The sequence below is a fragment of the Pleurodeles waltl genome, chromosome 6 (genome assembly GCF_031143425.1).
Source record: "Pleurodeles waltl isolate 20211129_DDA chromosome 6, aPleWal1.hap1.20221129, whole genome shotgun sequence".
NCBI classification, from domain to species: Eukaryota; Metazoa; Chordata; class Amphibia; order Caudata; family Salamandridae; genus Pleurodeles; species Pleurodeles waltl.
The window spans coordinates 70576826-70604307 of NC_090445.1; the positions used below are offsets into that span (position 1 = coordinate 70576826).

Here is a 27482-nt window from a genome sequence, read left to right on the forward strand (position 1 = left end):
GTTGTGATTTAACAGCAACACAGGGAGACACAGAGACTCCTCCCTCAACCACTTGAGCTGGCTTCTGCTTCACTCCCAAGCTAGTGTGACTTAGAATGTCCCTTTAAGCACAGCAGCTGGTCTCCTTCTACAGAGACATCCTACGCTCTCCCCTCTCAACAAGCCATGTTGTCCCACAGCTTCTCCAGTAGTTCCTTGCAGACTGTCCAGTTGATGCCCTCTAACATCTGGGAGTTTGGCTGTCCGGGACAGCTCTGCATCTCAGTAATTCATCTGGCACTCTGTGGAGTACCACCTCGTCTGCAAGTGAGAAATCTGGAACCAACTGAAGGAGTTTCAGTTTCAATTTTATAATCATGTTTCAGAGAGATAATTCTGATTCTACTGTCAGGGTACTGGAAGTGATCATCAACAGTTCCCTGACTGAGGCTTTGTGTATCTTTTCTCTGTTCAGCAGATACAGTTTTTGTTTCATGTGATGGTTTCCACATGAGGTATTGACAAGAGATATCTCAAATCAGGAACACACAAAATAGGAGTACAATCCTATTTGAAGAACTTATACCAGGCAGACACTAGCCTTTGGGAATAGCACCTCCAGGATAAATAAAGAATCTCTGTCTGGATTAATCCCTCTACACAATAAACAAGTCATCTGTGTCCATCTCCCCACATACTCCCAATCAAGTCAAAAAAGGTGTAGTAGCTGTATGTAGAACTTTGTAAGTGTAAGGGGTGTAAAATATTTCTATGCAGGTGGCTGGAACTTTGGCACTGTGTGTTATGTTTAATGCTTCTCTTAGGAATGTTGGTGTTCAAACTGTTGTCAGTTACTCCCTAACTGTGTGCCACTAGCAGCTTGCTGTGTTTGTACTTCTGAAATACCTTGGACAGATCTTCCTTCAAATTATTTTTAGTGACGAGGGAGCTGCTGACAGGACCCATCCACGCTTTTCACACAGGAGAAGAGGCTCTATTGTTGTCTTGTTCAGCACCCTGACCTTACATTATTAAGAAAAAGCCACAAACAACATTGTGAGTCAAATTTAACAGTGAGGGGGGACTTTAATTCTGACTAGTGGTGAGTTGGCAAACCACTTCACTAAATATTGTTTTGCGGGTGGAAAATACAACGTTAAGACTCCTTGTCACAACTACATTTTGTGCCCTATGTGCGGAGGGTTTTACTCGCTGGACTCAGGTCACCTTTCCCTTGTGGCCCCTCCTTGCTCCAAGTAGTCCAAGTCATTCTCCCGTTGTAGAGTCTTCTAGTCTGGACAATCCCGCTCCCAGGAAGCTTGAACCATTGACCTTCCTGGTCTGTTGCTATGCAAGTTTAGTCTGTTTTGCACCTGCAGATTATGACATGTCTGTTTAGGACAGTTACGCTTCCACTGTGAACCACTGAATTGTGCCATCATGCACTTGGGATTCCGTTATACTTTACTGTTGCCTATTACCATTTGCACCTGAAAAGCCTCATATCCGCTGTATGTAACACATGATCTTCCCTAGGTTCACAGGAATATTCCACACTTCCACGTGGGACATGTGCCTTTTGAAACATTTGTTACAGCATAAATACCCCCTCTGAACCTGCATCAGTGCTTGGCCTCTTTCCAGTCCTGCACAAGCATCGTCCCTGCACTTACTTCCTGAGTTGACCGGAACTTCCAGAGCTCTAGTCTTCCAAGCCTTCCTGGTGATCCCGTGATCATTGTGTCTGTGGTGCTTCCAGTGCCTTCCTCCATAATCTAGGATTCCACCTCCTCTTTAGTTTTTTTGCTCCAAGTCTCCAGTTGTCTTCGGATTACAGTTAAAGTACTAGACATGGCTATGTTCTTTCCCATCAGGTTAGTGTGCACTAATAAGGTTAGTAAATAATTTAAAGACTGATTCCTATGAAGACTTGAGCATGTTTTTGGATCGTAGCCATTGGTTGAGGATTAGCGCCCATAAGTTACTCTTGCACTGCAGCACTCTGAACTTTATTGTATCTGGACTGAACGTTTGCCACTGTGCTTCTTACAAGTTGTACCTAGTATTTTAGAAGAAACTTCTAGAGCTTGAAGTGTTGTATTCAAGTTTGAATCTGAACCTTGAATGCTACGGAGTGCCAGAAAATCTCCAGTTTATTCTTGATATGGTTCCTGCTCTCTCTCATGCAATATGTATGATGTAGTCTGTAGGTGTACATATAGAGTAAACAATTGATAGATCATTTGTTGCTAAGAACATATGGGTAACTTTGCCTATTCTTGTTTTTAGTGTTCCACACTTGCATAAGGAAAGCTAGGTCCAGGGAGCCCCGATCCTACTAGGAAGTGCACAAGACAGCAAAGCAGTCCCTTTCCGTGACACAAGTTGATCTTTTCTTGTTGATCCCTTCCACTTGGAGGCAGTGGGTGGATAAGGGTTGATTTTTGCCTTTGTTCAGTCCCTTTCTCGGGTAGGACTGGAGGTTCAGCATCGTCTTTACAGTAGGAACCAGGTGAGTGCATGACACTCCTGATTGAGTAACTGGAACGTATACTTTAATGCATAGCTACATTGTTGCAGTGTGTCCATTACATCTCCTATGCTATGTTCCACAATAAAGGCAGGCTTCTTAGGAGGGGAGTGGATTGTTCACAATGCATCAGTGAAACACAGCGCTGCATTTCAAGACTGTGACCATTTTGAAGATCAGCTGTTATCATGGCAAAAACATTGGAACTCGACTGTCTGGCGCTGCGTTCCAAGCAAATGCGGCCATTTTAAAGAGCTTGGTTCACAACCAATAATCCGCACAGCGAACAGTTAATATTGCAGCTGCAAGATCAAACACTACGCTGCTCCACACAGCAAACGGAATGATGACCAGGCTATTGGCAAAATAATTACTTCTTATCCAGGGCTCGGAAAATCCACTCGATCACTTGGATTGGCGAGTCTTATTTGATGAGGTTGATCTATTTTTTATATTAACTCGTCCCTTCTGGCGAGTTGACACTGAATAGGTGTTCTGTTCAGTTGAAAAGTGGAGGGGCAATAAAAGATGCTTTGAAATCTTGTTCTTATGTCACATTTGCTCTGTGTTCACTGAGAGGTCAAAAGTCAGTTTTTTCTTACAACTAATTGTCCTTCTGACAGCAGAGTTCCAGGGCTTTGTAAGGTGAACTGTGTGAACTGCTGCTTAGAATGTAAAATAAAAGGATATAGGGTGTCAGGTTTTTCCTAATACACAACATTTAAATGACCAAGTCAACTGTGCAAACATTTCAAAATATATTTCAATAGTTGTGAAAGCCCTTTTTTATCTTTCTGTGTGATGAAAAAAATATTTTAATAGGGTGAAAACAAATCAGAATACTTTACGTGTTGATGTGCAAAGGATATGTCTTCTGAAACCCAATTTTCAAAGAATGTTAATACATATATAGTTTCATCAGTAAAGCTGCAAGTCAGTGGAGAGGTTTTTAGACATTTTCTTGGAAAGTTACTGTGTGTAGATGACAATATGTTACCACATCATGGTTTAATAATATATTTATTAAAATTGAGTGTTTAAACAAACTGAGAAACACTCCTGCCCTGATGACAATGTTGTTAGTAAACGAAAAGAAGTCCTAGGTTATGTGGGCTAGACGTCATGGTTATGTGGGCTAGGTTCTTGCAATGCATGCAGCAAACTTTAGTCTACTTATTCAAACAAAAGAGGATTCTTTGTACTGCAGAAATGCTGAGATCACATATCTGAAGGTGCAATCATGCGTGAGATTGAAGAAAAAGGTGACTCTGTAAACTATTTGCATAGGATCATACAAATTAAGACCGGTTTACGGGTCAAGTACATTACAGTTAGGTCGAGTAGATTATTTAAGTTACTCGACCTGCAGGTCGAGTAACATTTTAATTATTTTTCGAGCTCTGTTATCCATCTCTTCAAAATATGTGCGGCAGCAGTTTCATGATATGTATAAAATTGTACTTCAACGTTGATCTGCATAGCTTGCCAATAATCTGTTTTTTATTACCATGCTGGGTTGCATGTCATATCAAATCAAAAGCGAGATACCTCATGCTAGAGATTTTTTTTAAAATGTTGTTAAATGGCAGCATTTCAAGGATAAACACACCAACTACCAGTTGGTAAATACTGTTTTAACTCAAAATATTAATTGCCTATCTACAGTGATAGACGACTATTACAACAGCCTCAGCAATGGCGGCAAAACACAAAGGGGGCAAGTTTGAGTTGATTTGCCTTACCAAATATAGATAGCATAAAAGTCAACCATATTTCTTAGACACACCAGGTGATCCACCAATAAGATGGAAGCAATAGCTTGATGCCTTTGAGATGTAAGTAGGCGCACTAAGGGCACCTTGAATCCGCCCTGAAAGGAAGAAATATTTACTTCTTCATTCTTTAGGTTCTGAGGGAAGAGTCATTTACTTACTAGAAATTGAAATGGAGGAGGGTTAAGAATTAGATGAATATTAAGAGACTGTAAATAAATTACAGACTAGGTTTTATGTGCAACCAAGTCTCATTTATATTTGTCATAAATTCTTTAAAAACAATTCAAAATCCAGGTGAGGCTGTGGATATACAAATAACTGCATTAAGGCGACTGGTTGCAGATTGCCAGTTTGAAGTTTTTTCTGATTAGTTAGTAAGAGACCAATTTATGTCACTCCAATGACAAAATGATTAAACAAAAAACTACTGTCAATAGTAACTGTAGGAAAGTGCCGCTATTGGACATGGTCACCCCCTTTTTTTCTCATTGGTACTGAGGTTTTTCGAATGGGATGCAGTAGGCTCCTGTGCCAGTCCTCTTTCCCTAAAGTGAAGGAAAAGGTCTAAATTGTATACAAGTGGCACACAATCTAGTATCTCTGTAAGTCCCTAGTAAATGGCACCCGTGGTACCTAGATTTTGGGTACTAGATGTTGTCCTTAAGAACTGCAGCATACACAGTGCCACCCTAAGGGGGATCCCCTCCCCCATAAAATTGCACATAGCCTGCATGTCACGGTGCAAGCTATAAGAGAAAACACAATAGGGCAAACTCCTTGTGTGCAATGCAACAGTCACTGCATCTAAGTATATGTAAGTCAACTCTACAGCAGGCCTTAGAGCCCAAAGGCAGAAGTATTATATTTAATGAGAGGACATATCTGCATGAGCAGATATGCCTCTGTGATGTCTAGTTCGATTACTAGATGTTGCAGGTGAACAGGGAAGCCATCTCAATATATGCGCTGGGCACTCCTCATTAAGAGTTACCCAGATACACAATGGCTTCACTGAAACCTATACTGTTTGGTGTCAAACACCTTGTCCCTGGCACCCCATCTTGCCAGCCTTTACATAGTGGTGGGAAATACCATGCAAAAGCCGGCAGAGAGGGGACTCGTATCCCCAAGGCAGTGTTGCTTGCAGTGCTGCTCTGGTGGATTAAGACTGGTGGCACCACCAGGCTGTTGACTGGCGGCAACCTGGTGGTGCCAGCAGTCAGACTGTGGCGGCTCCTCCAAGGTCGTAATGTGGAGGCCGGACCGCTGCTTTGGCGGTGTTCCGACCTCCACCACGAATCTGGCGGTCCTGGGACTGCCAGACTCGTAATGAGGGGCTGAGTCAGTCCTGGGTAGATTTTGTAGATTTTTCAGTCAAAACACTTGAAGGTCGTTTGAAAGGTAATAAGGTACATGATGATGAAGGGCTCTATAAGTTAATTATGAAAGAGCATCTGCTGAGTAACTGTACCTCAGAAAAATTGAATGAATAGCTAGTGGGCCTAGGGTTGCTCTCTCCTCAAGAGCTGGGGAACAAGGCTGACCAGTGGGTCAAACCAAGGGTGTCCAGGAAGGTCAATGGTAGGGCTGACCAAAAGTAAATGGTTGCAGCCCCTGCCCGCCCCCACCAACTTCTGGAGGCACAACCTCAGGTCCTTCTCCTCTAGGAGGAGACATGTCAGCCCTTGAAGGAACTGAGCCCCAGGAACTTGGGCCTTATACGTCAGAGCTCCTAGGCCCAGGGGACCCTCTAGGGAAGATCTGTACCAGGGACAGAGGACCTACCCCAAACTTGAAAGCCTGAGATACCAAGCTGCTGACCAGAAAGGGAATATCAGTGGCTCCCACAGGATCTACTAGGAGGAGGGACTCCTTTACACTGAGGTCAGAGATCCCAAACCTGGTGCCACTAGGAAAGGGGTAGTGCCTCAGCAGTACAGGGAGTTCTCACTCACATTGGCCCAAGACATGCCCCTAGCCCAGCATCTTTGCCAGACAAAAACTTGGGAGTAGGTTAGTTAACTACTTCCACTGGCCAGGTATGTCCCAGAAAGTGAAGGAGTTCTGCAGCTCCTGTGTCACCTGTCAAGTCAGTGGCAAGACAGATGGCAAATCAAACGCCCCCTTAATTCCACTTCCAGTGGTTGGGGTTCCCTTAGAAAGGGTAGGTTTCGACATTGTTGGTCCCCTTGACACGCAAACAGCACCAGGGAACAGATTTATACTGCTGGTAGTGGAGCATGCCACCAGGTACCCTGAAGCAATTCTCTTTAGGACTGTCATTTCCCCTACTGTTGCCAGAGCCCTCAAAAGTATCCTTACTAGAGTGGACTTCCCTAAGGGGGTGGTTTCAAACAGGGGTAGTAACTTCATGCCTACTTACCTTAATGCAATGTGGAAGGAATGTGGGGATTACTTACAAGTGCACTACCCCCACACCACCCACAAACAAATGGTCTGGTTGAGAGATTTAGCAAGACCATAAAAGCTATGATCATAGAGAACTTGAAACACTCAGAAGAAATAAGATAGGGTGTCCTTCATGCCATACCTGCTTTTTGCCTACAGGGAGGTGCCACAAAAGGGAGTGGGCTTTAGTCCCTTTGAACTTATGTTTCGGCCAACCTGTTGGAGGACCACTGAGTCACGTGAGGGAAGGCTGGGAGATACCTCTCAAAGAGCCCAAGCAAGACATAGCGGACTAGGTGCTTGGTCTTCATATCAGAATGGCCGAATACATGGAAAAAGCGAACATAAACCCTTAAGCAAGCCAAGAGCCCCAGAAGCAGTGGTTTGACCAAAAGGCTGCACTGGCGGAGCACTAACCAGGGCAGAAAGTATGGGTGTTGGAGCCTGTGGCCCTCCAAGAAAAATGAAATCAACCCTACCCTATCCTTGAGAGAAAAGGAGAGGTCACCTATCTGGTGGGCTTGGCACACCCAGAAACCCTTACAGGGTCAGCAATATGAACCGCCTTAAACCCTACCATGACAGGGATGATGCAACTAGACTGATGGTCAATGATGAGGATCAGGAACAAAAGAGTGAACCTCTTCCAGATCTCCTCTCCCATAACCCTGCAGATGGGTCTGTTGATGGAGAAGTCTTATCTGACACCCTCACTGCCCAACAGCAGACTGACTGCAAGCACGTCCCTAGGCAGTATGCTGAGCTCTTTTCTTTGAATCCTGGTCAAATCAAGAAACAGAAACAATGCCTGCTCAGAGGAAGGCGTTATCATCTGCTCCAGCACAATGCCTAGTGAATGAATGTGCATACCAAGGCCAGGGACTTCCAAGTCCCTATCGCCTTTGATATGCAACCCTGGTTTCCCTCAGACCTTGGAGTTGCCACTCCTTGCCCTGAGGCCCATTTGGCACCAGGACAAGCAAGATATTAGTTGTGCAAGGAGGTGTGTTGCACCACCAGGCTAGTCCCACCCCTATGGTGGGCACCCTGATGTGCTCCACGAAAGAAAGGTTCCACTATCTTGGTTAGGACCGGGTTAACCACACTCTCCCATAGGACGTGGTCATATAGTGGTGTAGTCACTGGCTGCTACCCTACACTCCTCTAAACACCACTAAATAGAGTATTTAGGTGGCCCCCCCTTGACACCATAGAAACAGATTTATCTGACTGAAGGAGGAGGACAAAGCAGAGCCGGCCAACGAGGGAACAGAGGATTAGCCTGGGCTTTTGGCGCCAAACCCTGCCTACCTGTTGCTGTCCCAACAACCACACAAACCCGACTCTTCCTGCAGCTGTGCATCTCTCTAAAGCCTCTGACAGCTGCCAGCACTTCGTAAACTAGCCAGCGTCTCCCTTGGAGTGGAGGATCCACTTCCCTGCATCTTCAGGCACTAACCGCATTTCCCTGCTACATGCTGTTGGCTATCGGGCCCATTGAGAGAGCAACTCACTCGGGGTAGGCTGTGTGTGACCAGGAGACCAGCCCCAATGCTTCTACCCTGTATCAAGATGCTCCCCCCTTCAGGAACCTCACAGCACTAATACCAGGGGCACTAGAGCATGTGTAGCAACCAGAGCTTGTTTGTGTCTGGACTAGAAGACACCACTGTTGCACAAAGACAACCTGCAAATGAGAGACGACAAAACCGATGAGGTTGCCCATGAAGGTGGCCCTACTGTCTCTTTTTCTTAGCCCTTTGCAGGTCTCCTCCAGCACTGAGGGCACCTTTGTAGCACAGGGCAAGTCAACCTAAATCCTCTGCACCAGAGCTCCCTGGCCAGGGGCCAAGATCATAAGCTGTGCTCCCTTGCTCCCAGAACCCTCACAAACTGGGAACTCCTGGACTTGTTCATATGAAGGACAGAACATAAATTTGGGTGGGTACATTAAAGACATATTAGAATTTAAAGGGCGAAGAACAGCTTGGACGATTTATGTAGCCAACTAGAGTTAGACTCTTTGTGCAAGTGTGGTATAACTGAACCCATAGATTCATCATTGTGGTCGCCTCCTTTGGATATGGCCCATAAACAGAGTAGTGAATAAACAGTTTGTGTAGACCTCCATTGCCTTAATCAGGAAATCTGGGTGGATTCCCATCTTTTACCTAATATAAAAGAACTTCTGGATGGATTGAAAGAAGTTAAATATTTTTCAAAATTAGATCTGGCTTCAGTGTATCATCAAATTGATTTGGAACAAGATTTGAAATATCTGACACCTTTTGTGCCTCCATTTGGCACATGTCAGTACTGTTGTATTCCTTTTGGGCTGGCCTCAGCTGCTTGTTTTCCAAAGAGCAATGACTAACATAAAAGGAATTCAAGGGTATAAATATTTCAAGATGACGTCTTCATCTAAGCACCTGGTAGGCAAACATGATAAAATTCCTGAAAAAGTTTTTTAAGAAGCTTTCAGCCAAAGGGAGTTGTCCTAAGAAGAGATAGGTGTGTCTTCCTCACTGACAAAGTTGAGTATTTAAGCCACTCTGTAACTAGACAGTTTATTGACCTAAATAGCGTTTAGTCAATAGCATCACTCAGGCCACACCGTCAGTTGACAAAACAGCGTTGATATCTTTCCTTGGTATGTGTGAATTTTATTCATGTTTCATTCAAAATGATGCAACCAGGTTGAGACCATTATCTCATATATTAATGAAAGGCTTCACCTTTGAGTGGAATGCTGAGTACCAAGATGTTTTTGAATGGATAAAAACTGCCACCTCCAAAAGTACTTAAGCATTGTGATCCTGATTTGCAGTGTTTTATAACAGTTGATGTCAACAATATGGGGCTCTAAGTAGTCCTTAGTCATGATGGAGCTGTTCGTAAAACTGGCTGTGCATCACAGGTTTGTTGAGTGCTCAAGCACAATATTCAGTGATTGAAAAGGAACTCCTTGTTTACTGGTGGGCAGTCAAAGTTTCAGAATTTAGGGCCATATGTACGAACACTTTTTCCCATAGACACAGAATGGGAAAAAACCTTTGCTACATCTGGCCCTTAGTGTGGAGGGAGAAGAATGGTTATTCAAACTGACCACAAGCAGTTGGTGTGTGAGTATATATATAATGAGTGGTAAAAATGACAAAGGATTAAGCTCATGTATCGTTAGATAGTCGGCAAAACTATTACAATTTGATTTTGTTCCAGAATAAATTCCTGGTGGCAACAATGGATGTGTGGGTCCACAAATAATGTACTAAAATTATCTACCTGCAGGTGATAGAAGTGTAACCGCTGAAGGAGCTCTCACAAGGAATCCTCCCAGAAGAGAGCAAATCCAAACCTTGGTGTCAATGTTAGGAAACCGGAGAAAGTAATAATGCCAGTCATGCGTGCAGTTGCATGGGAGAGGTGGCTGCACCACGTGAGCGGAGTATCATCGGTCCACCAATAAAAATACCCCCATAACGGAAAAATAAAAATGGTAATAAACTTTGTTTATTATGATTTTATTTTTCAGCACCCTGTCCTGAACAGAGTTTCAGGACGGGGCGGAAAATTGCTGCTGAGTGGTAGTAGGGAGCTGTGCACTTTTTAAAAGTGTGCATGTCCCTTTGGCCGGCCATCTTGACATGCGCACTTTAAACTTCTCTAACTGGGTTACAGAAAGCACAGGCCTCCAATCCTGACGCTGGTTTCATGCTGGGTACCAGCATGAAACCAGCGTCAGGATTGGCTTATGCAGTTTCCCAAGTCCCGTGACCGTTGCATGTCGGAGCTGGGAGAGACAACGCGAGGATAGAAGATCGTCGTCAGGTAAGTGACAATTTTTCTTTTATTTTTATTGTATCCTCCCTTACCCCCACCCCCATAGCAAATATGAGTTAGCTGCCACTGTTGCATGGCAGTGCCAACAAGCATTGGCAAAGCCACTCCGACATTTTAAATCCACGACCTATTGGCTTTCTCAATGTATCATAAATATTTGAATCTGGCTTTAAATATCAAGCCGGAGATTAACTTGATGAATTTAAAATGTAATTGATACAGGTTTAAAAGATCCCTAGCTTCTGAAAGCAAAGTCATCATCCTTTAATTTAGGGTTAACTACATATTACTGATAGGTGAACACTATACAAATGATTATTTATAAAAGCATACTTGACAGAGTGAGTGTATTGTTTAGATATGAATACATACACTTAAAGCATGTTTATATTCACATCTACACCATGTAACCTTTTCTCTTAGATTTGAAGGTTAAATAGGCTCATACTGGTAAAGTGAAGAAAATGATGGGGCTGTGACGTCACTCCACCTAACTTTGCTATACAGAACGTTAAGTATGCTCCTGCCCCACACACACCTTTTAGATTTCGCCTGCACATCTCTTGCAAAATCTTGTGTTAAAAGGGGCTTAGGGCATACCCATTACTTACCTTTACTTACCACTTGTTGGCTCCCACGTCACACTTGTCTCCTTGCTTGATTGTTCCTCAACTCCTAGGCTTCCGTCTTTGTCCATGCTGTGGAACATGGACCAAGTTCTGCTTCCTAAGGGTAGTGTCTTTTCACGGGCCACAGGCTCCTTTAAGTACTGTTATTTACTTTTCAGCACCTCCCCATCCCCACTGTCAATTTCTTTAACCCACTTATCCTGTTACCTTTGTTCACCGCCCTCTTGTTGGTTTTATTTGCAGGTTTATATAGCCCAAACTTGTGGAGGTATTGGAGTGCTTTAGATGAGCACCAGTCAGTTACATTACACAAGGACACATTCATTTTTGTTTTTTAGGTAAGGGGAGCTATGATTTGCCCAGAATTACTGGATGCTGAACAGATGCCAAGACTAGAACCTGCGTCTCCAGTCAAAAGCTCTAGCAGTGACGCTACATCCGAGAGGTGTTGGTTACTTGCACCTCCACCCTGTAATGTTGAAAAGGGTGCAAACTGTATTTGCTCCTCTCTTGGCATTAGCACTCATTAGTAGCTGGCGCTAGCATTTGCATGCCTTTAGTTACTGGTAAAGGTCCATGCAAAGTAATGACGTAAGCTAAGTGGGAACAAATACAGTAACAGTGGTTTTAGGTTAAGGGGAGATAAGTGATTTGCCCAGAATCACAGGATGTTGATCCAACACCGAGACTCGGACCTTGGTCCCCAGTCGGCATCTGTGGCCGTTACACCACATCCTCTCCCCAGAGGAGAGGATTGCTTACCACCCCCCAACAGTCTCTGGCGCTGGTTTATGGGAAAGGCACAGTTGCAAAGGCTGCTATTCATCATGGCTTAAAGTTAGTGGTCGACTATGGTGGAATCTAACGGTTAATTCCGACAGCTGAAATGCTTTAGCTGAAATGTAAGGCCGGTAGTCTCCTGTACTGTGAAACTGAGGGAGGAGCAGACAGTTAAACAAGCCTTCTTGCCAGGGTGCCTGCTTACCTGAAAGAAATGTAAATAAGCGCAGCTGCTTCATCTGCAGATGTAAAGGGTGCTCGGAAGTCAGTATTGGTTTAATTGATGGAGCCACTTGAAGCTTCCTAATGACAAAGATGTATTCTCTTTTAGTGGTATTGCGAAGGAGATACCAGCTGAGCTATGAAGTGTGTTCTTTTTTTTAAAGACCATTTATAAAAAATATATATATAGTGCTTTCTGTCACAGACTGGGACATCGTGGTACTAAATGTACACAGGTCGCTTTTCTTCACTGAAGCAACTACAGTCAATCCTTGGGCTGTCTGGTTATAGACACAGGCCTTTGCGGGGCATTAAGTAAAACAGGTTAGCTTGCATTTATTGAAACTGTGCGTTCTTTTATATGGCGATACCTGACGGGGAAAGGCCGAAAAAGTTACAGAATGTTTTGTTTTTCAGCCGTGCCTTTGCCCCGCCCCCGTTGCGCTCAGCTTCACAGTTCCCATACGTTTTTAAGGCAGTTCGGCCACCGCTTAAAGTAAACTAAGCGCTATGACACGGCCAACGCCGCCGCGCCATGGCGCTGTGTTTTTATTTGATGTGAGTCATGGTGCGCAGCAGCCCAAGCTGTCCTGCGAGTGCAGCATCTTTAAAAAAAAAAATGAGAACGCCAATAGCTCTCGCATAGGCGAAATCTATTCGCTTTGCCAAAGCTTTTTTAGGACTCCCGCCCTGATAACGGAACACTGCCCAACTATATGTGGACAACAGCAGGCACCCAGGGCCGTACACCGTCACTTCCCCTCCCTCCCGAATACTGCTTTCGGTTTCACTCTCTGCCAGGTTCCACGTCAGGAAACGAAAATACCCTTCAACGGGCGCGGTGGCCCCCCGAGAGACGTCACTGGTGTCAGGCGACCCCCACTCTGCGGATGTGTAACTTTTCGACATGAATCTGGGGCTCGGCTGGATGTGCAACAGAACAACAGGCACTTCAATGGGGGCTCACCTGCTGCACCGAGGGCGTCGAGGCGCGGAAGGTGGGTGGGTGGTCGCTTCTGTGCCACCTCGTGCTCGCGGCGCGGTGGTCCTGGTGGTAGAAGCCGACGAGTGGCTATCCTCTAAAGTGAGTCCTACTGCGGCACGGTGAGACCGTGCCCGGGCAATGTGCATGAGTTCAATGGGAGGACACCCTCTCTCCGCCCCCTCCACTCCTCTTCCGCCCCCCGCTCCTCCTTACCCTTTGCTTGTCCACACCACTCCTCCCCATCTCCACTGCCCCCGGTATACGGTGTCCCCTGCTCTGTGCACAGCAGCTCCCTCCTACTCCAGCCTCTTACCGCTGTCTGCACGAACCCTTTCACTGCTGTGGCCTAACGCCTCTACTTTCCTTCCTTTACTGTTCAAATTGCCTTCCCCAGTGGGTGTATTTTTTGCTACGTCTCTGCTCCATACCGTCCACGAAACGCACCCAATTCAATTCTGCCTAAATTCAAATAGTTATTTTTGATTGTTTGAAAATTAACCATAAGCAGTGGCAAAGCCAAGAGGCCTGGCTTCAGTATTACTGCGCGTGCCTGTGTTTGCAAGTTTTATTAGCACGTCAAAGACAGGCCTGATGGTCATGTCCCTTCTTGTTGTTATACAATATCCTCGTTGCTAAGACTACCACCAAGTACCCTTTTCAGAAACATAAACCTACAGGTTTACGCACAACATATCCTCATACGTGTACCATCGAAGATTTTCAGGTTATAAAATACAGATCTATTGCCTTTTTGTCAATGCTGGCGACGTCATGGTTTTGCATACGTAGGCATTTCATCTACGTATCAGTTCAAGGCTCCCTGAATCTTCAAGGCGCTGGATAGTCAGGTTTTCGTGGTTACGCCCACTGAAATCAATGGAGATTAATTACTTGTGGAACTCTGTGGGACGCATTTTGTTCATTTGCAGCGTGAAGATGAGCCCGCGGAAGGTGACACCATCCAAAAGGAGGCTGAGGAAGGCAGACAGTCACTGTCCAAGTGAAGTTAGTAGATTTTTAGAAGCACAGAGACAGAGAGGGGGGTGGAGGAGAGGGGCGATCGAGCACGTTATTGGCAAGAAGTAGATGTGGCACTAGACATGTCACTAGATTGGAAAAGCGCCGAGAAAAGCCACAGGTGTCACACAGGCCTGTTGAAATTACACTTGAAAAACAGAGAGTATCCAGAAAAGGTCGAAACAGAAGTTGCTACGTTATATTGACTGTATTTCAGGAATAATGTGATATGGCCTAACAATGCTTCTTGCATTCATATTGATATATTGACATCAGGTCCCTAAGCAACCAAGTCCAATAAATAACAGGTTATTTGTCTCTTTGATGAGGAGGACAATGTGCTGTGCATCTGCGAATCCCTGCTCCTCCAATGATGTTTTCCTGCAAATAAGCCACCAGGACAGTCAACTGTGCTATATGAACATATGAGGGAAGTTTTAAACAGATCTGCAGATCTGAGTATGAATAGAGGCTAGGATTTCCACATACTAATCATAATGTTTGGTAGTTTTATATTAGCGATAACTTTATTTGCTGTTACTGTATTATCTTGACAACTCTGATCCATATTTTCTACAACAAGTTAGGGTGTAATAAACCCCAACTTATAAAATCTATTGTGTGCATACTGATGTGGGAAGGGTCCAGACCAAGTTAAGCCCCTCCTAATCCCAGCAAGATCTCTGGCAGGTCTTTTTTCTTCTAAACGTCTTTTCTACAAATATGGATAGTCAACATGGATGACTGTGAGGTCCCCGGCAGGTACCTTTCTCCCCAGAGAGGTGGCTAGATCCAAAACTCTAGGGGCTTGGTGAAAAGCTGGTCAAAAGTAGATGATATACGGGTGTAGCGGAGGAAACCGATGGGACTTGCAGAGCATATCAATGTAAAGTAGTAAAACAAGCATTATGAGAAGCTAGTATTCATTATGCAGACCCTCTGGTTTATGTTTGAAGACTAAACAGAGAAATCATGGCTATGGACCTCTGATCTGCTGAAGCTACTGTTGCTGATGAGAAATGAAGACCCCTTACCTCCTTAACCGGCATCTGAAGACTTCTATCTGGAAGGGTAATATCCCGGGGTAACTTACACAAAATGCTGCAAGTCTGCTGATGACGGAGACTGGGCTTGATGGGCCCCACTCCTACTACAAGGTGACACGCGTGCTAGTATTCAATGATTGGATAAGCAGTTCTGCAGCAGATCTCACATATCACACTGAATTCAAGACATTGAAAGGAAAGTCCCCAGTACAAAACGTGCATAGGAGGAATCTATTAAGTGGCTTGCTTCAGCAGCCCTTACTGTCCTTGAGGTATCATATACAACAGTCACATCAGTCACATGGGACAGAAAAATAAGATGAGAGACTTCCCTTTGAGAGGGTAACCATATGATACAGGTCAACAAGCTTCAGGGATTCACAGAACGGCGCTACTATTACTATAGTCTTTTGTGAGCTCCTTTAAAACTATCCATACAGGAAGGACAAACCAGCCAAAGTGCGGGAAGAAACACCACCAAAGACAGCAACAGCTACTAATGACTAATCAATCAATTGGCAACACATGGAACCCATATTGGAAGGACTCAGGGACAATCTGGCAGCGCCGAGAGCCAACCCAAAGAATGAGGCTGAGGACATAAACAAATTATGTCATACTGGAAGGTCTCAGTGCTGAGAACTGACCAAAAGAATGAGGCTCAGGACATGAAATAAAGACAACTTAGGTGAACGCGTGTTTGTGCCTGAGGGAAAAACAGACAATGGTGATCAGCAGCAGTAATTTAATAAATAGTAACTACTATTGCTGCAGGAACAAATTGTAGTTTTGCAAGATGGTGGAACTGGGGAACCACTTAAGACGCAATAATATCAAAATACAAGATGTAGATGGTGCAGAGGGGAAAGACATTGACATGTGACACCCCGGCCACGGAGGAAGCTGACAGAACATATAGAATGGTGGGCCCACAATGGGCAGGAAACACCTCAACAGACCGCCTCTTGAGGTTACACAGATTCCAGATCAAGGAGAAGATAATGGCGGGATGGAAAAAAGGCACATTATGCATCACTGCAAAGTGAAGGTAACAAACAAGAAAGGGCAATGCATAGCAGTAAAAATATCTCAGAAACAGTGGAGGGATGCATGAAATAACAGGGACAGGTAGCATCTGCAGCAACACTTTGGACTATAGAATGCCTTCTAAGTGAGTAGGGGACTGCAAGTGGGTAAGGAGTTGTACTGTAAGTCTTACCCATCAGCAAGGCGCACATTTGCACACAAACGAGGAGGCTTGGGAGGAAATCCTAAGAATACTTAATGTTTTCCAGTTTGATTTGTTTCACAGATTCAATTTTTACAACAATGGGTGGGGGGTCCCAGAGCTGGAAAGGAATAACTCCCCAGCCAGCTCCAGGCTTTGGGGCACTCCCACCAAGTATAGACTTTGCACTTAGGCATGTACATACTCTTTAATGCAAATATAAATGCACAACATTTGAATATAGTTAACTTCGATGTGAGAGGCTAGAACATGCCTAAACTAAGAATTTAACAGCTGGCAATCCTGAGCTTGCTGAAAGAATTGGCCGCTGACTTTTGCTTCCTGCAGAAGACACATCTCCTGAACACTGAGTGCCAGAGGCTCAGGACCCACTGGTTCCCATGACAAATCTTCTCTTGTGGGCAGGCTAAACAGGGAAGGGTGGCCATACTCATAACGCAAAACTACGACAGTGAACTGATCAGCTTAACACCAGGCATTCATGTTTAGAATGATGATGGTTGCAAATAGAGAGGAAACATGCTCACTGCTCCTCACAAATCTCTAATCACCATGCATGGGCCACAACATTTTTCTCAAGGAAGCGGACACCGCAGCACATGAGACGGGGGAACAGATATATTTATTGTGGTCACTCGAATGCAGTAATGGACGGGGTGAAAGATAGGTCTCTATTAAGATTGGACAATTCTGGAACATGCACCACAGACACAAGGTTAGTTAGCTAAAATAGGGCTGGTAGATATGTACATGGCACCCCTGTAGAGCAGAGTACACGGTCTACTCACACACATAATATGTATGAAAAGCTGGACCTTTTTTTGGTCTTATTGACTCTCCTGAAGGAAGCACTAGAAACTGAAATAAGATTTCTGAAGATATCTGACCATGTACCAATATTGATAGACATACAGATCCAACCGCAGGGGCGAACAGAGACTCATTAAAGGCATGTTGCAAGACTCAAAGTTAGAGACTCAGGCAGAAACAATGAAGCTGTTCCAAGGTAAGAACAACAACAGGGAAGTGGATGTGGCAATAATATGGGACTTGCTGAAGGCAGTGGCGCAAGGGCACCTAACCACAGCTTTGGCACTGGAAGCACAGCCGCTGTAACTCAAGGATGAAGAGAGCAGGGTCCTGAAAGATCTGCAAGAAGCATATGGCAGTTAGGGCCCAGGCCAGTGCCTTGGATAATGACAAGGCTGAGTATGCACCACTCATATCTAAGCAAAAGTCCTACAACAGAGATGCACATAAACTCTTGGCCTGCGGGTTGCATGCCAAATGTATATAAGACATGCTGCGACTTCCCAGGAGTGAACAACGAAGCACAGACGGGGGCACGGCTAATGCTTTCAGCTCATATTATGTCAATCTACCCAAAGACCAATTAAGAAGAATCATGATGAGGTTGAAGTGTAGACAATCACAAAAGAACAGACAGAAAGACTTGACTGACCCATTAGGACACAGGAGCTCATCTCGTGCATATCAAAACAACACAATGGCAAATCCAAAGGATCTAATTCTTTTCCACCAGCCTACTGTACGACACTCATCCTAACCCTGACAAAGCGTTTTTAATTCATTTTGCTATCAGGGCCTTGTTGCTCACTCCATGCTGGAAGCTAGATTGACAGCCAAAACAAAACCCAGAAAGGATCCTATTGTCCCATATCACTATTGTCCTGCTCACTCTGAGAATGATGGTCCCAGACTGGTCAGGCCTCATCCCAGGTCAGAACTGCAAGGGCAAAACCAGAAGGACATGCATATTATTGACAGATGTCCAAAGAACAGACAAAAACCTACTCCTGCTCTCATTAGGCGTGGAGAAAGTGTTTGACCGAGTTAACTGGCACTCCTTAGACCACACACTGGGTAAGTTCGTTCTTGGGCCCAGATATTGAAGGGCTCCCTAATATGTGAACAGAGGAAGCCATGTGCACGTGTCAGAGTTATCAGGCTCACATCAAGCCCCTCTGAAATTAGGGGATGAAGGAATGCCCACTGTCACCTCTTCTCTTTGCCCTCTTTATAGAGCTGCTAATGGAAAAGATCTGCAACACTGAAGCGTCGACAAACATGAACTTGAGGTACTGGAGGAGTACAGACTCTCAAATTTTCACATCTCTAAGAACAAAGAGAAGGCTAACAGAACTCTTCCCCTTCAACTGGGCAAGAAATAAATCACATTTCTGAGCATAAAGATGACACATTAATTGGAAAACCTAACAGAAGCAAAATATGCTCCACTTTTGCAGGGCATTCTTAGGAACCTATAGTCCTGGCACATTGGAGGCTTATTAGTTCTAGGCTGACTATTGGTAGTGAAAATGACAGGTCTCTTTAGCATATTATAGCTCACGCATACCATTCCACTCTTAGCTAACTTTAATGCAACAATACAGAGGGTGTCTGGTGAGTTCATTTGAGCAGGGAAACACCCTGGAATATCCAGCCAAAGATTATTTACAACAACAAAGCAAGGGCTTCCTAGTCGCAATTCTTGGTGGAGTGGAGGAGTATGGAGTCATAAAAGCAGTGGCGTTTTATCGATCAGTTGATATTGGGCACTTATAAAGAAAGGTTCTCTGGCAGGAGAGGAAATGCAGAGCATGGAAGATGTACTCATCACTGGTCAATAGGGCCAAAGTGGGAGAATGGGATATAACCCAGATCTGTGACTGGGGGTGAGTGTTCGAAAAGTTTCAGCACTCCGTCGAATCATCCTTTTCTGCTGCTAAAGTCACCCTAAGTGGCCAGGGTGTGCCCAGACATAGGTCCCTTGCTCACTGTGCCACTGGATTCAAGCTACCCTGGCTGAGGTGGGGCAATACCCCAAACCTATTCCCAGGATGCTTTTTTTCCCGGTCCAGGGAAGGCCTGGCCTGGCAGCTCGGGCTGGACTGTTCCCATGGGGCAGGGTCAGGACTGTTTTGCATATGGCTGGGTCCAAACTGGGGTGGCATGGTGAGCAAAAGAACAATGGATTAAACCCAGATCTGTGATTAGGGGGTGAGTGTTTGAAAAGATTCAGCCCTCCAGCCATCATCCTTTTGTGTTGCTAATGTCGCCCTAAGTGGCCAGGGTATGCCCATACGTGGATCCCTTGTTCACTGTGCCACTGGATTCAAGCTAGCCTGGCTGAGGAGGGGTGATACCTGGAAACCGGTTCCTGGATGCTTGTTTCCAGTCCAGGGAGGACCTGGCCTGACAGTTCGGGCTGGACTATTCCCATGGGAACAGGGTCAAGACTGATGTACATATGGCTGGGTCCAAAATAGAGTGGCATGGTGAGCAAAAGAACGATGTTTTAAACCCAGATCTGTGATTGAGGGTGAGTGTTTGAGAAGTTTCAGCACTCCGCCCATCATCTTTTTGTGTTGCTAAATAATGGGTCAAATTGGCAGTGAGGAGAGGTTTAACCACATTCCCATCAACAGTCACCCGAAGGTCGTTAACCCAATGTTTACTCCAGCAATTACAAGCGGGTACTAAAGTGAGATGTAGTAGCATAAATCATCTCTTTGGTGTGGCAGGCATGAAAGATTCTGAAACATTTAATGGGGAGTTCAAGATCTCAAAAGAGGAACAATACTATTTTTAGCAGATCAAACATTGAACGATGCAGCCGCAGATTAGATCGCTCACGTGCCACAACTTCAGCAGCTTTGAAAAGCGGATGCTCTTGAAGGAGTGGGAAAAGGGGTTACGATCAGTTCTATGTAAGGCACTAACAGAGAACGTGAAAGCAAGCGGTCACTGGCACAGCTGAAATGGAAGGGAGAACTGGGCCATAAGCTAACTGACTTCATGAATGGCATCCCAGAAATAGAGACAAATGTTGGAGGGGCTGCAAGAGTAGCAGAACATTAATACATCAATTATAGTACTGCCCACAGCTCTAGTCTTTGAATATATGCTGATAGGGCTGCCATATACCCTTATATTTTCCCTCTATTCACTGAAGGGCAAGTAAATGTTTTTTTTTATGAGGGCAAGTGCATCCTGCTTTGCAGGAAATTAGTCCAATATTAATGCTATTACAGAAAAAGGACTTCCAAAGTGAGACAAGATTCCATTTTGGTTTGCAAACCGGAAGCAGTCTATCCTCATGCAACACCAACAATAAACGTGATGACTGTGTACATTCCACTTGGTATGGTACAACCTTTACAAGGGTGTACTAAATAGAGAGTACTCTTTGTTGGTATACATACAAATTACGCATGGCACATCCTCATTGGCGGTGTTATCAGAGATATTATAACAAATACAGAATGAGCATGGAGCTGCAAAGGCTGGTGATTTAGGCATAAAATTAATAGATCATTTTGTAACAGTCTCAATAATAGTTATTAGTAACATTCTAGGGGAAGCAGCAGCTCTGGCAGTGCGCCTGCCTTTTCCTGCTGGTCCTGTTCAAGATCACGCACAGGAGCTTCCTAAATTTATTTCAGAAGTATCCACCTCTCAGGATACTTTATGCTCTCAAGCCACAAAACTGCAACTCAACACCAAAAACAAGTTTGATGGTTCTGGTAAAGAGAAGGCTGCACGGAAAACTAAGGAAAAGCAGAAGGCTAAACAAAATACCAGGACTGGATCTCCATCACAGTAGGAGTCCAGTGGGGTGAAAATTATATGCAGAATCATGATAAAATTAAGCCATTCTTCCTGTGCAGGACTCTGGGGAGAGTACCAAGACAGAAAGGAGTGAATTGACTGAGTATCACAGAAAGGACAAATATACCAGGCAGAAAAGTGAAAGAGAGCCAGCACACAGGGTTCAAGTTAGCGGGGAAAAAAGAAGATAATGATTCAGACTGAAGAGCTCACCTTAAGGAACAAAAAAGAAGCAGACCTCACAAAAAATGCACACTGCTGTATAATGGGCTTGAGCAGTAGCACTTTTAAACAGTGCAGTCTAAGTGACAATAAATTACAAGATTCTCAGAGCATCTGGTGGAGACTCCAAATAAAAAGTACATTCAGGTTAAAACATGTAAGCACTTCAGATAGGATTTATAATGTAGAAATATTAATTGAGGGGGATATATTGTTCAAAATGAAGACGATATTCTGGTCCCAGTTGTCGAACACCTAGAACACCTTAGTACCTGATGAACAACTGTACAAATGAATATCAAGCCTCAGAATATTGTTATATAATTATAAAAATATGTTGAAGACAGAATATCAAGGGACAAAATATCAAAAGGTAAGTGCATAAGGGAAGTATAGAGTTACTCTTCATAACTCCACATCTGCATACCTTGAAAATATATGTATTGCATAGGTGCATATATGTGGGGTTAAATAGAGAAAACGTAGACTTACTCACCTGTTGATATTTATTTTCAATATTTTATCCTCTGTATTCTGTCCCATTGAAGTTCAGGGTGGACACCTTGAATAACTCAGGGTAAAATATACACACAAACGGGACTTAAAGCAGGCTTTAGTGATATATAGGAATCAAGCAAGGTGGCACAAACTGTGTGCCACATGTGATTCGGTTAAGGAGTGAGCCCTAAGTTTAGGCTCAATACTCATTAAAGCCAGAATTTAAGCTAAGCGTGATATAAAGGCCACACTAGACCAACTACAATATGAAGGAGTAATAATACATTGCCATTCAACCATGAATATTCTCCTTTTTCCAGTGTTAAAACCAGACAAGTCATATGGAATAGTTTTAGAGTATGTGAAAAGCTCACAGTCCTACATTGATGACAAACATAGGAAAAAAATAGAAAACAACATTAGATATTTCAGATAGTTTCTTTAGCCAAAATATAGTGGGGGTCATTACAACATTGGCGGTAAAAGGCGCTTACCGCCGTGCAGAAGACCGCCAATACACCGCGCCAGCGGCGGTATTCCGCCACAGCTATTATGACCCACATCTTGGAATCCGCCAAAATTCAGACACCCACACAACACCGTCACACCAAAGGTCAGTGATAAACTGGCGGAAACAAATCCGCCACCTCCACCTCCACGCCAACAGAAACACGCACATGCTATTACAACCCACGAATCCACGCGGCGGTTTTTCAACCGCGGTATTCCATTGGCGGTACACACCGCCGCGCTCAAAATACACACACATCTCCAAAACACCGCCACATTGGACAATTCCAAATACACACACCTGATACACATACAAACACCACTCCCACACACCCAACACAATATAAAACACACACCCACATCACCCACAAACCCCTACCACAAAAAAATCACGAACGAAGTCCAGAGAGAGAGCACAGAATAGACAACTCCATCACACAGAGGCACACAACACCATCACCCACACAACATCCACGCACAAAACACCACACACCACTACACTCACCACACTCATCACCACATATACCACCCCACACATCACCTACACCACCCCATGTCACGCCAAAGACACCCCCGCTTCTCCGAGGAGGAGCTGAGGGTCATGGTGGAGGAAATCGTCCGGGTAGAGCCACAGCTATTTGGCTCACAGGTACAGCACACATCAATAGCCAGGAAGATGGAGCTATGGCGCAGAATAGTGGACAGGGTCAACGCAGTGGGACAGCACCCAAGAAATAGGGAGGACATCAGGAAGAGGTGGAACGACCTGCTGGAGAAGGTGCGTTCAACGGTCTCCAGGCACAACATCGCGGTACTGCGGACTGGCGGCGGACCCCCACCTCCTCCCCCAGAATTTACAACATGGGAGGAGCAGGTCTTGGCGATCCTGCATCCTGAGGGCCTCGCAGGAGTATCTGGAGGAATGGACTCTGGTAATTCTCATCTTCACAACTTCATCCCCCCACCCCACCAGCATGCCAACTCATACCCCCACCCTCACCCTCACCCCCATCACACCTACTCCTTGCAAATGTCTCACCATCACAACCCACCCATCCCAACCCCAAGCCCTGCATGCGACCACAAAGGGGAAGGTGCGTTCAACGGTCTCCAGGCACAACATCGCGGTACAGTGGACTGGCGGCGGACCCCCACCTCCTCCCCCACAACTAACAACATGGGAGGAGCAAGTCTTGACCATCATGCATCCTGAGGGCCTCGGAGGAGTAAGTGGAGGATGGGATACTGGTTAGTCAAATCATAACTATCATATCCCCCACCCTACCTGCATGCTATCACACACCCCCACCCTCACACCCTCCCCTATCACTCCAAATCCTCACTAATCTACCCACAACACAAACCACCCATCCCAACACCAAGCCCTGCATGACACAACAAAGAATGGACACCCCTCACTAAAGCATGCCCACTGCACATACCCAGAACACCCCCCAACCATCATCACACAAACCCACACACAGGAATGCTTGCACTGGGGTACACAAACACCCACCCATTGCACACCATTACACACACACCTGCAATAATCATGCTCTTATGCCCCTGCAGGAACCCGAAGGACCGTCACCACACCAGAGGGACCAGACAACACCACTCCACCCCCAGAAGAGGCCCACAGTGACGAGAGCAGCTCTGCCCTACTGGATCCTGATGACCAGCCCGGACCATCGTGGGCCTCGGGACAGTCGGTTCCCCTTGCACAGGCACAGCCCAACACCGACCTTCCACCCTCTGGTAACACCAGCACAGCACCCACCCAGCGGGCCCAAACCTCCGTACCCAGGACAGGTCAATCAGTGGTGTGTCCACCACTACAGGGAACCCAGGCTAACTCGCCACCCCAACAACAACAGGGACCTGGGGGCAGTGGTAGTGGGCACACGGTCCAGGGGACGGAGGCACAGGAACACAGGGGAACTGGGAGGGCTGCTGTGCGACAGGGGGTGGACAGGCCAAGGGAACCCACTCTCCACGAGGCCCTATCCTCCATCATGGGAGCATACCACCACTCCCAGGAGACGATGGCGACGGTCCTGGACAAGTTGCAGGAGACCCTGCGCCTGCAGGACGAACTGTATTTGGGGTTCAGGGAGGAGCTCAGGACCATCAGCTCTGCCCTGGGCACCATCGTAGGGGTGCTGAAGGACATACAGCAGACCTTGAGGGACACCGTGGCACTCCAAGGGGCCCCTGACACTAGCCAGGACGATGAAATGCCCACCACCTCTGCCGGCGCTAGTGGTCAGGACGCCCCGCCACAGGACCAACACACCAGCACCCCACCCCCTGCAGATGGACAACCACCACGCAAGCGGTCCCTGAGATCCAGGAACAGGACAGAGCAAGATGGCAAGACCCCCGCCAGGAAATGAGACCACCCTGATTGTCCTCCCACTGTCCCACTTTGTTACCCTGTCCATACTTAAACTGCCCCAGCTCCACTTCCTATGCCCAGATGGGAATGTGCACCTGTGAGACTAATAGACTGGACTCTGCCATGGACATTCCTCCGCCATCACCCCTCACCATTTTACAAACCCCTCACATTTAAGAGCACTTCAATAAACACCCTTGAAACACAAAACAATCTGGAGTCAGTCTGTGATTTAGAAAATATGTATTATCAATGACAGTGTCATAATGGGTTTCTGGTCAGGCTGTCCTTCAGCGAACCCTGCAATCTCTGGCCTCAGCACTGATGGCAGCCATTGTCCCTGTGTCTAGCCTCCCCCCTCCAACTTCCTCCACCCAGACCCAGTCTCCTGTACCTCAGCCCATCCCAAGCACACCTACAGACCAGCATGCACACAAGTCAACACACACAAGTAGCTCAAGCAAACATAGGCACCACACACACCACAGGCACTCACGCAAGCCTCACCCACGTACAGACACAGCAACATCCACTGCCTCCACTGTGTCCCCCTCCTCCTCTTCTCCCTCCTCCCTCCCAGTCTCGTCTATACACACACCTGCATGCACCACATCTACAGGCACCATGAATCGCACAAGGATACCCAGCACCACACGCCGCTCACCTGCACTCACCACCTCCACTGCCATTTACACGTCCCCTGTGTCCTCTCCCAGTGTGTCTGTGACGCCCCCTCCCAAAGTACACAAACGCCGGCAATCACTCACCCAACATCCATCCACCTCACGACAGCCTCCAGTCCCTGCACCTGCACCCAAAATACCTAAAGTGACACCTCTGACAACCACCTCCTCTTCCTCCACTCCCAGACCCCCTCCAGCTACCCATCCCAGTGTTCGTCAGAAACTGTCCCTCTGTAAAGTTTACCTTTTTGCCCCCACCCCACCCCACCCCCTCCAATTCATCAGTCCCGTCGTAGCGCCTCAGCCAAAAAGCCTCCACTACCAGTGGTGCCTGTTCAAGGTTTGTGGAGTGCACCGGCCACCAGGGCAGGCAGTAGGACCTGGAGCCAAGGCACTGGCAGCCCACCCCCTGTAAAGGCTCTGAAATTGGGGAGTGGACGACGGGACCGTGTTAAGACTCCTGGTGGGAAAACAACTGACATGGGTTTCAAGGGGATTGGAGAGTCAGCTGTGACTCCACCAAAGGTGGGGAAGGGTCTGAGTAAGTCTGCCCAGCCTGTTGTGAGTGTCACGGCGGAGAAGTGCGCCATCATTTCCGGCGGTCGACACACAACTGCCAGCACCGTCGTCACTGGTCCAGAGACCACCGCCAGAGTCACAGCCCAGGAGGGCCCGAGTAGCGTCACTGGTCCAGAGACCACCGCCGGAGTCACAGCCCAGGAGGGCTCAAGTATCGTCACTGGTCAGGAGACCACCGCCGGAGTCAGAGCCTAGGAGGGCCCGAGTATCGTCACTGGTCCAGAGACCACCGCCGGAGTCACAGCCCAGGAGGGCCCTAGTATCGTCACTGGTCCAGAGACCACTGCCGGAGTCACAGCCCAGGAGGGCCCGAGTATCGTCACTGGTCAGGAGACCACCGCCGGAGTCAGAGCCCAGGAGGGCACAAGTATCGTCACTGGTCCAGAGACCTCCGCCAGAGTCACAGCCCAGGAGGGCCCGAGTAGCGTCACTGGTCCAGAGACCACCGCCGGAGTCACAGCCCAGGAGGGCCCAAGTATCGTCACTGGTCAGGAGACCACCGCCGGAGTCAGAGCCCAGGAGGGCCCGAGTATCGTCACTGGTCCAGAGACCACCGCCGGAGTCACAGCCCAGGAGGGCCCGAGTATCGTCACTGGTCCGGAGACCACTGCAGGAGTCACAGCCCAGGAGGGCCCAAGTATCGTCACTGGTCAGGAGACCACCGCCGGAGTCAGAGCCCAGGAGGGCACAAGTATCGTCACTGGTCCAGAGACCACCGCTGGAGTCACAGCCCAGGAGGGCCCGAGTATCGTCACTGGTCAGAAGACCACCGCCGGAGTCACAGCCCAGGAGGGCCCGAGTATCGTCACTGGTCAGGAGACCACCACCGAAGTCACAGCCCAGGAGGGCCCGAGTATCGTCACTGGTCAGGAGACCACGCCACCGCCGGAGTCAGAGCCCAGGAGGGCACAAGTATCGTCACTGGTCCAGAGACTACCGCCGGAGTCAGTGCCCTGGAGGGCCCCGGCTGCCACAGCCCCGCTGGGCAATGATGGAATGTCATGCCACACACCAATGCCCAGTGTAGAGAACGTCATGCCACACACCAATGTCCGTATCAGAGCCGCCATGTCAAGGCACCGCTGAACAGGGCAAAGACCGCGATGGCAAAGCACAGCTGAACAGGGCAAAGACCGCCATGGCAAGGCACCGCTGAATAGGGCAAAGACCGCCATGGCAAAGCACCGCTGAACAGTCCAGAACCACCATGGCAAAGCACCGCTGAACAGGGCAAAGACCTCCATGGCAAGGCACCGCTGAACAGGGCAAAGACTGCCATGGCAAAGCACCGCTGAACAGGGCAAAGACCGCCATGGCAAGGCACTGCTGAACAGTCCAGAACTGCCATGGCAGAGCACCGCTGAACAGGGCAAAGACCGCCATGGCAAAGCACTGCTGAACAGTCCAGAACCGCCATGGCAAAGCACCGCTGAACAGGGCAAAGACCGCCATGGCAAGGCACCGCTGAACAGGGCAAAGACCGCCATGGCAAAGCACCG

At 46.8% G+C, this 27482-nt stretch overlaps 1 protein-coding gene and 1 long non-coding RNA gene across 3 annotated transcripts in view; one reads left to right on the top strand and one right to left on the bottom strand.

Annotated features, from left to right (window-relative positions):
* The window catches only part of LOC138299209 (E3 ubiquitin-protein ligase TRIM39-like), a 146047-nt gene extending 132623 nt beyond the window's left edge, over positions 1 to 13424 (bottom strand). The window contains exon 1 of one of the 2 annotated variants that reach the window (XM_069237331.1): positions 13363 to 13424. The gene's annotated coding sequence lies outside the window, so the exon portion shown is untranslated. Of the gene's footprint in view, positions 1 to 13131; positions 13269 to 13362 lie in introns of those variants that run through there. The other variant, XM_069237330.1, reaches the window with a different exon arrangement.
* Positions 13115 to 27482, top strand: part of LOC138299210 (uncharacterized) — a 42063-nt gene continuing 27695 nt past the window's right edge. The window contains exon 1 of the long non-coding RNA XR_011204721.1: positions 13115 to 13248. This is a non-coding gene — a long non-coding RNA (uncharacterized lncRNA). The remainder of the gene's footprint in view (positions 13249 to 27482) is intronic.